The sequence below is a fragment of the Protobothrops mucrosquamatus genome, unplaced genomic scaffold (genome assembly GCF_001527695.2).
Source record: "Protobothrops mucrosquamatus isolate PMUCROS unplaced genomic scaffold, P.Mucros_1.0 scaffold49, whole genome shotgun sequence".
NCBI classification, from domain to species: Eukaryota; Metazoa; Chordata; class Lepidosauria; order Squamata; family Viperidae; genus Protobothrops; species Protobothrops mucrosquamatus.
Genome location: NW_015386431.1, coordinates 907910 through 920729, shown reverse-complemented (window position 1 = coordinate 920729; position 12820 = coordinate 907910).

Here is a 12820-nt window from a genome sequence, read left to right as displayed (position 1 = left end):
TTTTTTGTAACCTAGATATGGTAGCACTAAACATTTCATTTCTTCTATCTGAGATAACTTACTTGTCTAATAATCTGCCTCACAGCTGTTGGATAAATAGACCCCCAAAAGAGTCTACTAGCATCTTTCACTGACAGCATAAAGAGCAATGGTTTGAGGATGATCTCTCTGAAGGAACATGAATGCACTTGACTATTTTCATTGTTTTTTCCAATCAGTGAAGGTAGAAAAGTGATGAGTGAACAAGCATTTTACTACCTTATTGGGTAAAGTATAATTCCTGGAGGCCCAAATTGAAGCCAAGAATGTACAAAGCTGTGGAGCTAGTTGCAGGGTTGAGGAAAACAAGAATTCATGGAGTATTACTAAGAGGAAGGGAAAGCATTTAGAAACTCAGGATCCTTGAACAGTCCCCAAATGCATTGCTTTACTGAGAAAAAACTATAGAAAGGTTTTATAGAAATCATGACTTAGAAGAGAGTTTCCCATGGAATCTTCCTAGCAGGACCAGTGATGGGAAAGTATTTAATTACATCACTGCAAAAGTCATTTGAAATGGTAAGGCTTTCCTGCCTGAGCAGGGGGTTGGATTAGAACAGGCATGTCAAACTGCTGGCCCGCAGGCCAGATGCATCATACTGAAACTCCGTCCACCCCATTGCCGGCAATGGGGAAAAAGTCGTGATATGTTGCATGACATCACGTGACATTGCGAGTTTGACATGCCTGGACTGTCCCTTCCAATTCCGTTATTCTGTTATATTTATCTTGCAAGTACTGTGACTTAGATTGGTTAAATGTGAGGCCATATGCCAGGTGTTTGATAAGAGATGCTTAAATGAACTGGAGAACAGCGTAGTAATCAAATGTTATGAGCTTTTGTCCCAGAGTCTTTGCCTAATTAAAAAAGTACTGGGGCCAAAATACCATTCTGGAGTTATTATTCATAGAGATGTTTGTAATAAAAGGATTATTATCTTACTTTCAATTTTTTTTTTACAGAGCATCTGTATGAAAGATTAATCCCTGGTCAAGTACCATTTTGTTGAGTTTTTGGCAGTTTGTCCTTGGTGCTATAAATGCAGAAAACAGTTACTCTCTTTGTGGGGCTGGATTTTTTTTTTTATTTTTTTGCAATATGCAACAGGACTAAATAATGGTTCAGAGTGGAGTGGCCTTTCCTAGAGGTTGGTTGGGCTTCTAGGATTAATTATCTTTTTTCCAGAAATTGTGTCAATTTGTTATTTAAAAATTTGCCATTGAGCTTCCATATATTAAACAAAAATGTATAGATCTGTACTATAGTTCGCAGGGTTCATTCTATTACATATAAGCTTGTTTTTAGCATTTACACATCTTAAGAGTTCTCATTTTCCCTTTAGTAAATTTACTATTAATGTATATACATTTATGTGCCTTCTCTCATTTTAAATGATTTCAAGTCATACATAAATAGCAATCTCTTTTCCCTTTCAGTTACAGTAGTCCTCATTTAGCAACTGCCTTGGACAGCGACCATTTGGTTATGATTGTGATAAAAACTTGAGACCAATGCCCATATTTATGACCATTGTAATATCTCCCTCTGTGTCACATATTTACCTTTACTACAGTTACTACACATCCAGTGCCTGACCCTATTTTTTTCCTCCCCTTCCCTGCCCCATTTTTCAGGTTAGAGAGAATGCCTATACAAGCTATCTCTTCCTGAGCTGCTTCTCTTCACAGTGCAGATGTTACTGAAAAGTGCTAAATGCAAGTTAACAGGCTCAGCTCTGTAACCTTCATTAGTTTATTACATTCCTTTTACAGCCTGAAATTGACAAGACAGTAATTGATAGCAGTGTTCCAATATCTCAGGGGTTACCCCAAGAAGAGATAATCAAGCTATTCTCCAAAGCACCTGAAGGCAAGACAAGAAGCAGCAATGGATGGAAACTAACCAAAGAGAGAAGCAACCTAGAACGAAGGAGAAACCTCCTGACAGAACAATTAACCAGTGGAACAACCTGCCTCCAGAAGCTGTGAATGCTCCAACACTGGAAGTCTTTAAGAAGAGATTGGACAGCCATTCATCTGAAATGGTATAGGGTTTCCTGCCTGAGTAGGGGGTTGGATTAGATGACCTCCAAGGTCCCTTCCAACTTTATTATTATTATTATTATTATTATTATTATTATTATTATTATTATTATTATTATTATTATTATTATTATTATTATTTTCACACTAAAGCAAGTTTCACACTTGCTTCCTCAGTGGCTGGCTAGGCAAACAGCCAGTACTAGCTTCTTCCTTTCTATATGTATCACCCATTATGTATCTCCTTAGTCTCTTGTAATCCCTTCCTCTCCAACATGAATATAATACAAATATCATTTTCTTTGTAATTATTCCAGCAATAGGGTGAGCATTTCAAAGGATGGGGAGCTTTCATAGTCTTTGATACATCCATAATCCTCATTGCATTATACTATCTATCATTCATAGCATGTGATTTTCAGATATCTACATAGCATCTGCATCCACATACGTGCATAGCCCTGTTCAACTCAACTCTTATGCCAGTGCGATCATTCCTTGTACATTTTCCATAAAGACATTAAACAACCAAGGACAATAGTCTTATTTTATTCTGTGCTCAGTGTTAAACATTTTGGCAATGTGCTTTATTTCTATCATATGCCCTTTTATTACATTCATTTCAAGCAAATCTATTTCTCTTATCTGCCCCTGGATTGAGGTAGCATTACCAACAGCTAATTTCACTGACCTTACAAATAGAGCCAGTTCTACCATTTAATAGAATGTGGTCTCAAACAGCAGTTCTGAGGTAGCAGCATTTTTTTCAGGAGGTTAGTTTGCTTAACTTTTTTTCTTGGCATTGTACTGTATTGCTGGAATCAGAGAACTGTACTCGTCATATTTTCTGTCTCATGTGCCAAAATAATCTGGCCAGTTTGAAGCGTTATGCACTTTGAGTAAATGAGGGGGAGGAATATCATTTGTTGCTCCATCTTGAACAGCAAAGTATCTTCAGATAATTGATGCCTTGAACCCTGTTCAATTCCATTTTGGGGTGTATTGACATTTTAGGTTTTATTATGTTTTTGCTTATCCTAGTTTGTTAATTAGTCCGAAATTGACTGGATTCACGTTCTCATTAAGGTTAAAATATTGATTTATTAGACTTGTTTGCCACCCATCTTGCCTAGAACATTTGCAAAGCACAAGGCTGGGCTCATACCATGCAAAGTCAAAAGAAGACAACCCAGTGGTGGCTTAGTGTCCTAGGAAGGACCACCTATCTGCCTGTAAAGAAAAAACAACATGGAATTGGTTTGGAAATTAGTTGTGCCAAACACATTAGTTGTTGCCTTTAAAATTTTCAGGACATGAGGAAATGTTTTTAATATCTCTCTCTGGTCCAGTAAGACTTACCAATAATGTTAATTCATTGTTTCTGACATTTATTATGGTATCTAAATAAGCCCTGTTTTAATTACAACTCAGAAAGTTCAAAAAGACATTACAGTTACTGGCTAGATTTGTGAAAGGTACCAGAGGTACATATTCCAGGCAGGTCACATGTGCCTCCCACTTCTACCATTTTGTACTTTGTGAAGAGCTTGTTAACTTTTACAGAGAAAAATCCTTACCAAGATCATCCTGACCTTCTCAAACTGGACAGCTCTCTCTCTTTTCATTCTCATATTGAGTTTTCACCCCCATGGCCAATATGAAAAAGAGATTCCTCCTCCCTCTCTGAACTTAGCACAGCATATATTTGTTATGGTAATCTTTCCTTTGAATGCTTTTCCTCACTGAAGTTCACAGTTCTCCTCATTGCCCAACTCAGCTTCAGAATATGCTGAAGTTACAATCACAGTTATTTTCCCATCTTCATCTTGAGTTTCAGAATTTGATTCAAATCAGTAAAGCTTCAGCAATACAGGACAACTGAAAGAGATCAATTTCACTTGGCCAAACACTTTCACAAGTTAGAAGATCAGTGTTTCAATGTCTTAATATCTTTTTTCTTCTTAAGAAAGCAAATATTGGGCACGGCGGAGGCTGGGGAGATGTTTTGGATCAGAAATACAGTAACAGAAGATAAGATCTAACCAAAGAATAATTAATCTAACTGGATGGACCCTCTATGGAGGGTAGAGATAAAATGTTGACAGAATGTAGTGGATGCATAAAATGGCTGGATAGGAGGTGTCAATTAGCAAAATGGTTGTCTCTGCCAGGCTGTCATAAAGAGCCATAAAACATAAACCAGCCATTTACCATATGAAAAAACAGTCCCAGGATGTCCTTTATCATCTAATAGAGGCCTTTTTGTATCCCAGTATATATTTGCAAATAAATATAAAGGATGGTGTTTTGAGTTGTATAGTATGCCAGTTTACACACTATTTTTTTTGACAGATATTTTAAAACAATCCTTTTAATTTTTAAAAAAGTAGGTGAATACTTCCTTTCTGTGGACCACTGTACTAGCACAAAAATCTAATCCCACAACTGCTAGAAAACTGTTACATAAGCATATCACAAGTAATCATAGGTTTTATACTTTGCAACTAAAAGCAGCATGGAGGGTTTGCACAACTTACCCAAGGTGGTTATGTTGATTTGCAATGAGAAGAAAAACATTATTACCCCCTTCCAAAGACTGGTTATTCTGGTTCATACATTATACTAAATTAGGCCTAGTTTTATTTATGGTTTGTTAAATACATTCAAGTCCATTATCACAGTTAAAGTCTAGAGCAGGAGTGTCAAACTTGCAACGTCACGTGACGTGTCGTCACGTATTGTGACTTTTTTTCATTGCTGGCAATGGGGTGGGTGCGGTTTGACACCCCTGGTCTAGAGGCTACTGCTCTGTTTTCTGTAGTTTTAAGGTGATTTTTTAAAAAAGGAATTCAGCTGGTGTATTAATCAAAGTTAATAAAAGGTGTTCTTGGCCATGGCTTGAAAAGTCAGATTTGAATATGGAAGCACTCCTGAATTTTGTGGATCTCTCTGTAAAGCTTTCATCCAACTTTCTGGCATTATTATTAAATTTATAGACTGCCTGATTTCCATATGGCTCTGGGTGACCAAAAATTAGTATATAAAAGACACAATTAAACAGAAGAGCAAAATATTTAAAATGAAAACAAATCCATGTCTCTTCCTTGTTATAGCTCTTCAAGCATTGGAAGACTGCTGCATATCTCCTCTTAGTCTTCTCTTCTAACTAAACACATTCACTTTCTTTAGCCATTCTTTACAGAATTTAAGCTACAAGGCACTCACCATCTGTGTTGGTCTTCTCTTACTTTTTCTAGATCTTTACTATTCTCTTTGGATTGTGGTAATCAAAACAAAGTAGAGTATTCCAGGTGCAGTCTGACCATTACAATTTTAGAACAGAACTTCCTAGAAACATGTCATTATAACTCAATGAGGCATCCCAAAATTATACTGGTTCTTTTGGCAGTTGTAGCACACCGATGACTCATACTTAATTTTGTGGTCTACCAGGACACTTAGATCCTTCTCGTAGGTATTGCCTAATTTGTAACTGTGCATCCAGAGTTTCCTACAGAAATGTAAAACCATGACATTGAGCCCAATATTCTATTCCATCGAAGAGCCTTGAACTTTTAGCCTTTCTTCTGAAATGTCAGCAATCCCCCCAACTTGGTATCATCTGAAAATATGTAGAGCATCCCATCTATTTCCATCATTTATAAAATTGTTGAAGACCACTAGACAGAACCCTGAGGTAACCCATTGCACTTCTCCATGTGTATTTAGTTTTAACCTATTTTCATATGCATTTCTTTTCTGACCTCCATGGTGCACATCTGATAGCTGAACCACTTTGTTAGTTTTGCAAGAAGACAGATGCATGATAGGAATAAAGAAGATTAACTTTCTATTGTCTGTTGCTTTATTGCCATCTTCCCAACCCATGGACTGAGAATCTCCTTGATCTTGTTCTGTTCATACCTAAGCCCCCCCCCCTTTGGGGGGTCATTTTAGGATTTCAAACTTGTTTTGATGATACCATCCCTTGAGTCAGTGGTTGCCCTCTAGAACACTCTGTTTCTTCTTCAGTCCATGAACTTCAGTTGGAAGTACGGATAAAAATCTCACTATTGCTTCAAACTCTTTTGCCTTCTGCCTAGATCTTCAAAATCTTTTTCTATTCTTTCCAGATCTGTTCTGGTGGTGTCATTTATTCCAATTTGAAACAGAAGAAAGTGATAGTGATCAGTTGGTTTGATTAGTAAAATCAGCTTTTCTGTCATATCCTGAATTTTCACAGCAGGAAGACAACACACTTCCCTTGATCTCACATCTGGTCTGCAGATGGTTGATTCCATTCCTCTTAGCAGCCAATCACTGGATGAGTGAACATGCAATTCTATTGTAAGTTTCTTTACTTACTTCCAAATACTTTACTTAGTCTTCCAAATACTTTGCTTACTATTTGAAATACTTCACAATTCTATTGAAAGTTTCTTTGCTTATTTACAAATACTTACTTTGCTTACTTATCTACTGACACTTTTTTACAAAGCTTTCTTACCAACCTTTGTAGAAAAGATATGCCCATTGTACCACCTTATATATGAAATGATTTATATCCACTATGGTACACTACTATGCATATTCATGTTACTGCTAAATATCTGCTTTTTCAGTTGAAAATCATAAACCTGTATCCATATCTTTAGAGATACAGAGCAAAGTGGCCTAAAATGTTAATAGAACAGCATATAGCATAATTGTTTACTTAAGATCTTATAAGCTGCTTAGTTTGAGAGATAATTTCAATAATACATTTAATAGGCCGCTAATATATACTATTGGTCATGTGTTTTTACTGAATTTTTTACATAGTATCTCTTTTTCTTTTCAAAGTGTAGATTATTGGCATTTTAAAATTTAAACCTCAGATTAGAAAATACAGTGTATGTTGATTTGGACCATTGCAGGTTAACATCTGCTCTTTTTTTTCTTACACGTTCCTTTTTTTCTTCCTTACATGTAAGTACAAAAGATCATTTGAAAAGTACTTTCCACTTAAGAATTTAAGAGAAAATCTGCATTGCATCTGGATGAATCACAAGTCATGTATTCAATTTCAAAGGACGTTTTTTTCTTTTTCCAGGAGCAGTATCCATATATCACATTTTACTCATAATAAGCTTTAGAGAAGTCCTGTTGTCATAAGAGTTAAGCATAAAAGCCTTCAGAACAATTTGTAACTTTCCTGTTTCTTATTGCAATATGATATTAATTGAAACTTTGAATGCATTATTTTCAAACAGTTATTTTTCTACACAAGAAAATTACCACATATCTAGATGGAATGCATTACAAATATATATTAAATTGTAAATTAATTATATTTTATATCTCGAAATATTTCCTACTTAGTAGACTTTGGAGATAGCACTAAATTCTTATCAAACAGATCACATTCATATGTTATAAAGCCCAAAGTTAATTTTTTATATCATATCTTAAAAAATATTGGCCTTACAGTGAGATCAGGATCAAATCATTCACAGATAATATTCTGAAATATCACTGGACATGATGATACTGAATATGAAATAAAAGTGTAAAACATAATATGTTATTTCTTTACTTTGAAGGTGTTTTTTTTTAAAAAAAATAATGCTTGGATAATTTATAATATTAGATGATATTACTAGATTAATCCAAGTCTTATGTTTATTAAAAAGTTAATATATCCAAACCTAGCTTTCTGGAGAACCTTCTAATGTTCAGAAAGGTGGAAGGAAAGCAAAAAAATATGTGAATGGATTTAGTGGCGATGGATGCACCATTAGTTGAAGGACCAGGTTAGGAAAACAACATTCTATGTGTCAATACAATATTGCTTATTGAAAGACAACGATTATGTAAAGAAAGTTTCTTTGCCATCACAATTGTCAAAATGAATTCCCCCAAATCAACGTGCTTCTATTCCACTTCTAAAGCTTCTGCTTTCTAAATGTCTGCTGTTTTGTTGCAAATTCCACTGAGATCATCCCATATCAGTATTCAAGCCAATAGCGATAGGGATATGGTTGTCCTCTTCTGCTGCTTTGTCTCCAATGTGAATAAAAAGAAAACTCTTCAACTCCAAGAGCAAGACAACATTTAGTTGCAGGAACTAAAACAAAATATTTGCTTTCCAGATTATGTCCAGAATAAAACATCACAGTATGTGTTTTGTTTCACACACACACTATCTGAAAGTAAATGTTCTTTGCATGAAATAGTTCATAACAGAATATTTTGCAAATCCCTAATGCATAGCTATGCAACTGTCACACTAATTGTAACTATAGCTCTCTGAGTATCTTTTTTCCCTGCAATCTATGAAAATAAGCATTAATTTGTTTACATAGTCATGTTGTTTTTACATTTTTGAGTGCAGGACTGAAAACTATGTTATAACCTCAGTTAATTTACCTGCTAATCCATGTGTAAAAATATCAATAACAGATTCTTATTTTTCACTTAATATGTGGATATTCAAGACCTTCCTAATATTATGTAATATATTCTGCCCATGGGGCAGAAAAAATAACATAAATTGTTCCACTGGGTTGGATTATAATTCTGTGTTTCCCAATAAGCATGGTCTTATCTGGGAATCATGGAAATCCTTGAGGGGTGTGGGCTGGAGAAATCTATTTTTACGGCAAGTAGATTGCTCCATAATACGCTGATATAATAGACATGCATCTTTTTATTCTTTTTTAAATAATGTTTTATTAGGTATCCAAATCTATCTTTTTGATTCTTCAAATATCTGTAAAACTTGCAAAATGTAATCCTCTTTTTAAAAAGTCCCTCTTTGTTTCAGAGAGGCCAATAAAAATACAGCAAAACTTTCTATTTTGCTTTCTTCTCCTTATTGAAAATTGAAAAGGGAAAATGAAATAAAACTTATACATCACTCAGGGAGGAAGAGGTTTTTATGTTACAGATGTTTTATTTTTTAAAAAAATTCTCATATTAATACGTTACATTTAATAATTCCATATTTGATTAAGACTGTTATAATTGCACATAGAATTCCCATTAATTTCAAATACCAGGCTGATGCATATCAAAATCGTTTACAATAGTTTTAACTGAGGAAGGAATAAATAATTTTATGTAGGCCTTCTTAATAGAAGGGAATATGACATGATTAACATCTAGTAAATGTATTTTAATACAAAAATAATGCATTAAAATATGCAAAGCACATATTTTTATTTGTCTTGAGATATGAGAAAATTAGAATATAGGGGGAAATGCAGATGATTCTATTTCACAGGCCAAGATGGGAACTGTACTATCTATATATATATATACTAGATGTAAATTGCTTCAGGTTATTTTCTTAATGGCACCGACTGTCAAGCTTAAGCCCAAACACAACTCAGTGAAATCCAATTGAGTTCAGTTGTTTATTTGCCTACATCTAACAGGCATAATCTTGCCAGGCTAAAGGGATAACCTTCTAATCGAATAGATATATACTGGGAGATTCCAGATGTGGCAACCCAGGCCCTTTTCCTCCCTTCCCCATTCAGTTCAGAACTGGACAATCTCCTATTTTGTACTGCCTCTCTGCTGGAAAGTGAAGATCCTCCCAAACGTCTTCTCCAGATGCACATTCCATCACATCTACTCCCAACTTGGCTGATCTTGAAAAAGTTATGCAGACTTGAACCTAGTTGGAAACCACCAGAAAACCCCAGAGCTTTGGTCCAAACTAGAAAGTAAAAAAAAAAAAATCCTGGAAAAAGTCAATGGCATACCACTTCCATATAGCAATAGCATGTAGATTTATATACCGCTTCATAGGGTTTTATAGCACTCTCTAAGCAGTTTACACAACATATTGCCCCCAACAATCTGGTTCCTCATTTTATCGACCTCGGAAGGATGGAAAGCTGAGTCAACCTTGAGCCAGTTAAGATCGAAGTCTTGGCAGTGGGCAGAGTCAGCCTGCAATACTGCATTCTAACCACTGCTCCACCATGGCTCATAAAAATCCAATAAAACTGGGTGGTATGTCCTTACAGTCTCCAGCAATGAAGCTGAACTTAAAGAAGACTTTAATTTTTTAACTTACTCCAGGACTGGATTGCAGCTACTCATGCTTATTTAGAATATAAATTCAGTGAGACATATTACTAAATAGACATATATAGGAACAGAGATGTTTGGGTAAAAATAAAGGAGAATAAACACTCACAGAATACCAGACTCCACATAAATGGAGGGTTCATATAACCTTAGACACATTTGTTTAAACCTTTGTTTACATATTGTAAAGATTGGATTAAGACATGCATATTCAAAAATTAACATTATGCAATATTTTGGAAAATTTGTTATTCTCTCTTTAATTTGCATCACATTTTTATTTATTGAAATAAAATTGTTGTAATCAGATAATCAACTTTACATATCCAGTGTTGATGTGGGCATTTTTCCTAACCAGCATATTATTTACAGAACATTTGCAATACGGAATGTATAATCCTAATTTATAGAAAATGTGGCTCAGAGGCTAAAGGACAAATACTGTCATAATGCAAAGTATGTAAATCTAAAGTCTAGCAATTTGTACCTCTGGGCCTTATTTTTAGAGGTTGTCGCCACTTAAAAACAAATTGGCCTTTGATTATTGTCATGACTATTTCTTCAGAATATGTGATGTATCTATCGTAAGGAAGTATTACAGGCTTTGAAAGTCAGTCCAGCATTCTTTTAACCTCTGGAAAAATGATCTTTGACATCCCTCTTGCAGAACAGGATTGTTGAAATTGCATTACTGGCAGTGAATGTTTTGGAAGAAATCCTGAACCCATTGAGTTGCTTTCTAATGGTTTCAAAGAATCATGAGTTCATTAACTATGTTTTTGCTTCTCTCTGGAGTTCTCATGAGACTGCTTGTAAAGGGTTCCACCATTCAGCCTAGTTGGAGTGAGGTAAAAATACTGAACTCAAGAGCCTAGTATGATTTATGTGAAATGGTGATTACCAAGAAAATTCTTATGTCTCTGAAACCTCATACTCTTCATTTTTCGCAGCAACTTTTCATCACCCAGAATTTTTTTCCCAATTTTAGATGTGTGTGAAAGGAGTTTGGCTTTGAAATCTCTCTGCTTGCTAACTGGATAAAGTAAGGCTAGTATCTACAATTTATACTTACCTACCAAAGCACTTTACTTTTATACTGAAACTGCAGTATTCACTAAACGTACACACACATGCAGGCACATACACACTGAACATTTTTCATAATGTTTACATAATCTCTATGACCAAAATAGTATAAGCAAGGATATAAATATTCAGCTTCACAGGTAGTCCTCAACTTATGTTCACAATTGAGCCCAAAATTTATGTTGCTAAGAGAACATTTGTTAAGTGAATTTTGCCCCATTTTATGACTTTCCTTGCCACAGTTGTTAAGTGAATCACTGCAGTTGTTAAGTTAGGAACACAGTTGTTAAATGAATCTGGCTTCCCCATTGACTTTGCTTGCCAGAAAGTTGCAAAAGTTGATCACGATCCCAGGACACTGCAACCATCATAAATACGAATCAGTTGCCAAGCATCTGAATTTTGATCACATGATCTTGGGGATGCTGCAATGATCATAGGTGAAAGACTGTGAAAAACAGTCATAAGTTACTTTTTTCAGTGCTGTTGTAACTTCGAACGGTCATTAAATGGACTCTTGTAAATCAAGGACTACCTGATTATTTGGTTGTGTGGAAATTTTTTAACTGATCCTGGGTAATAAATGGACTTTTCTGTTTCCTATTTATAAACCAGCTAATGATGGAAACATTAGGAGAAAATTTCAAAAATTGGATTGCTCCTCAAATAATATTAGTTAACCAGGAATGGTTTTCTCTTTCTCTGTCAGTCTTATCTATTTTCAAATGTTATAAGAATTAAATAAATATTAACACATAACCCATAGTCTAGTGGCTTTAAGAAAATATTTTGAAATATTTTATTTATAAATTGTATTAAATTTGTATACTTTAAATATTTTAGATTACAATAATAAAGAATCTGTCAGTACACTATCATTGGAAGAGGAGAAAATTATCTAAATCCAGCTGCCAGAATTAGGCATTTCTGCTCCATGCTGCTCCATTTTTGCTGATGAAAATTATTATTAATTTGCTTAATCTATTTGGCTGCCTATCTTAACTACATAACTTTGGGTGGCTAAGAAAACACATAGACAACATAAAACAACATAAAAGCTGCAAAGCAACATTTTTTAAAAAAATAAACCTTCTCATAAAACAGTCTCCTCACAAAACTGTCACACAACACAGAACAGAACATACTTTATTTAATGGGTTCCAATAACATCCTGGCACAAAGTCTGAGAAAAAAGTCAGGCCTAGAAGGCCAAAAGACTTGATATTATTTAAATCTTGGGTGAGAGCTGTTCCATAGGGTGGGTGTTGTGACAAAGGTACGCTTCTTGGTCCTACGAGATGACATTGTTTCATAGAAAGGACCTAGATTGTGTCTGCTTTGCCAAGACATGATAAAACCATTGAAGACAGGGGATTCTGCAGGTAACCAGACTCTGCAGGTAACCAGACTCTGGAAACCAGCCCCTTGAATTGCACTCAGAAGCTTACTGGAACACAGTGCAGTGCTTTTCAAGAGCAGTTCTACATAGCATACATTGTAATAGTCCTACCAGGCAGTGACTAAGACGTAGTGACTGTTGTGTCCTGAGCCTGCTGGAGTAGTGAGCAGG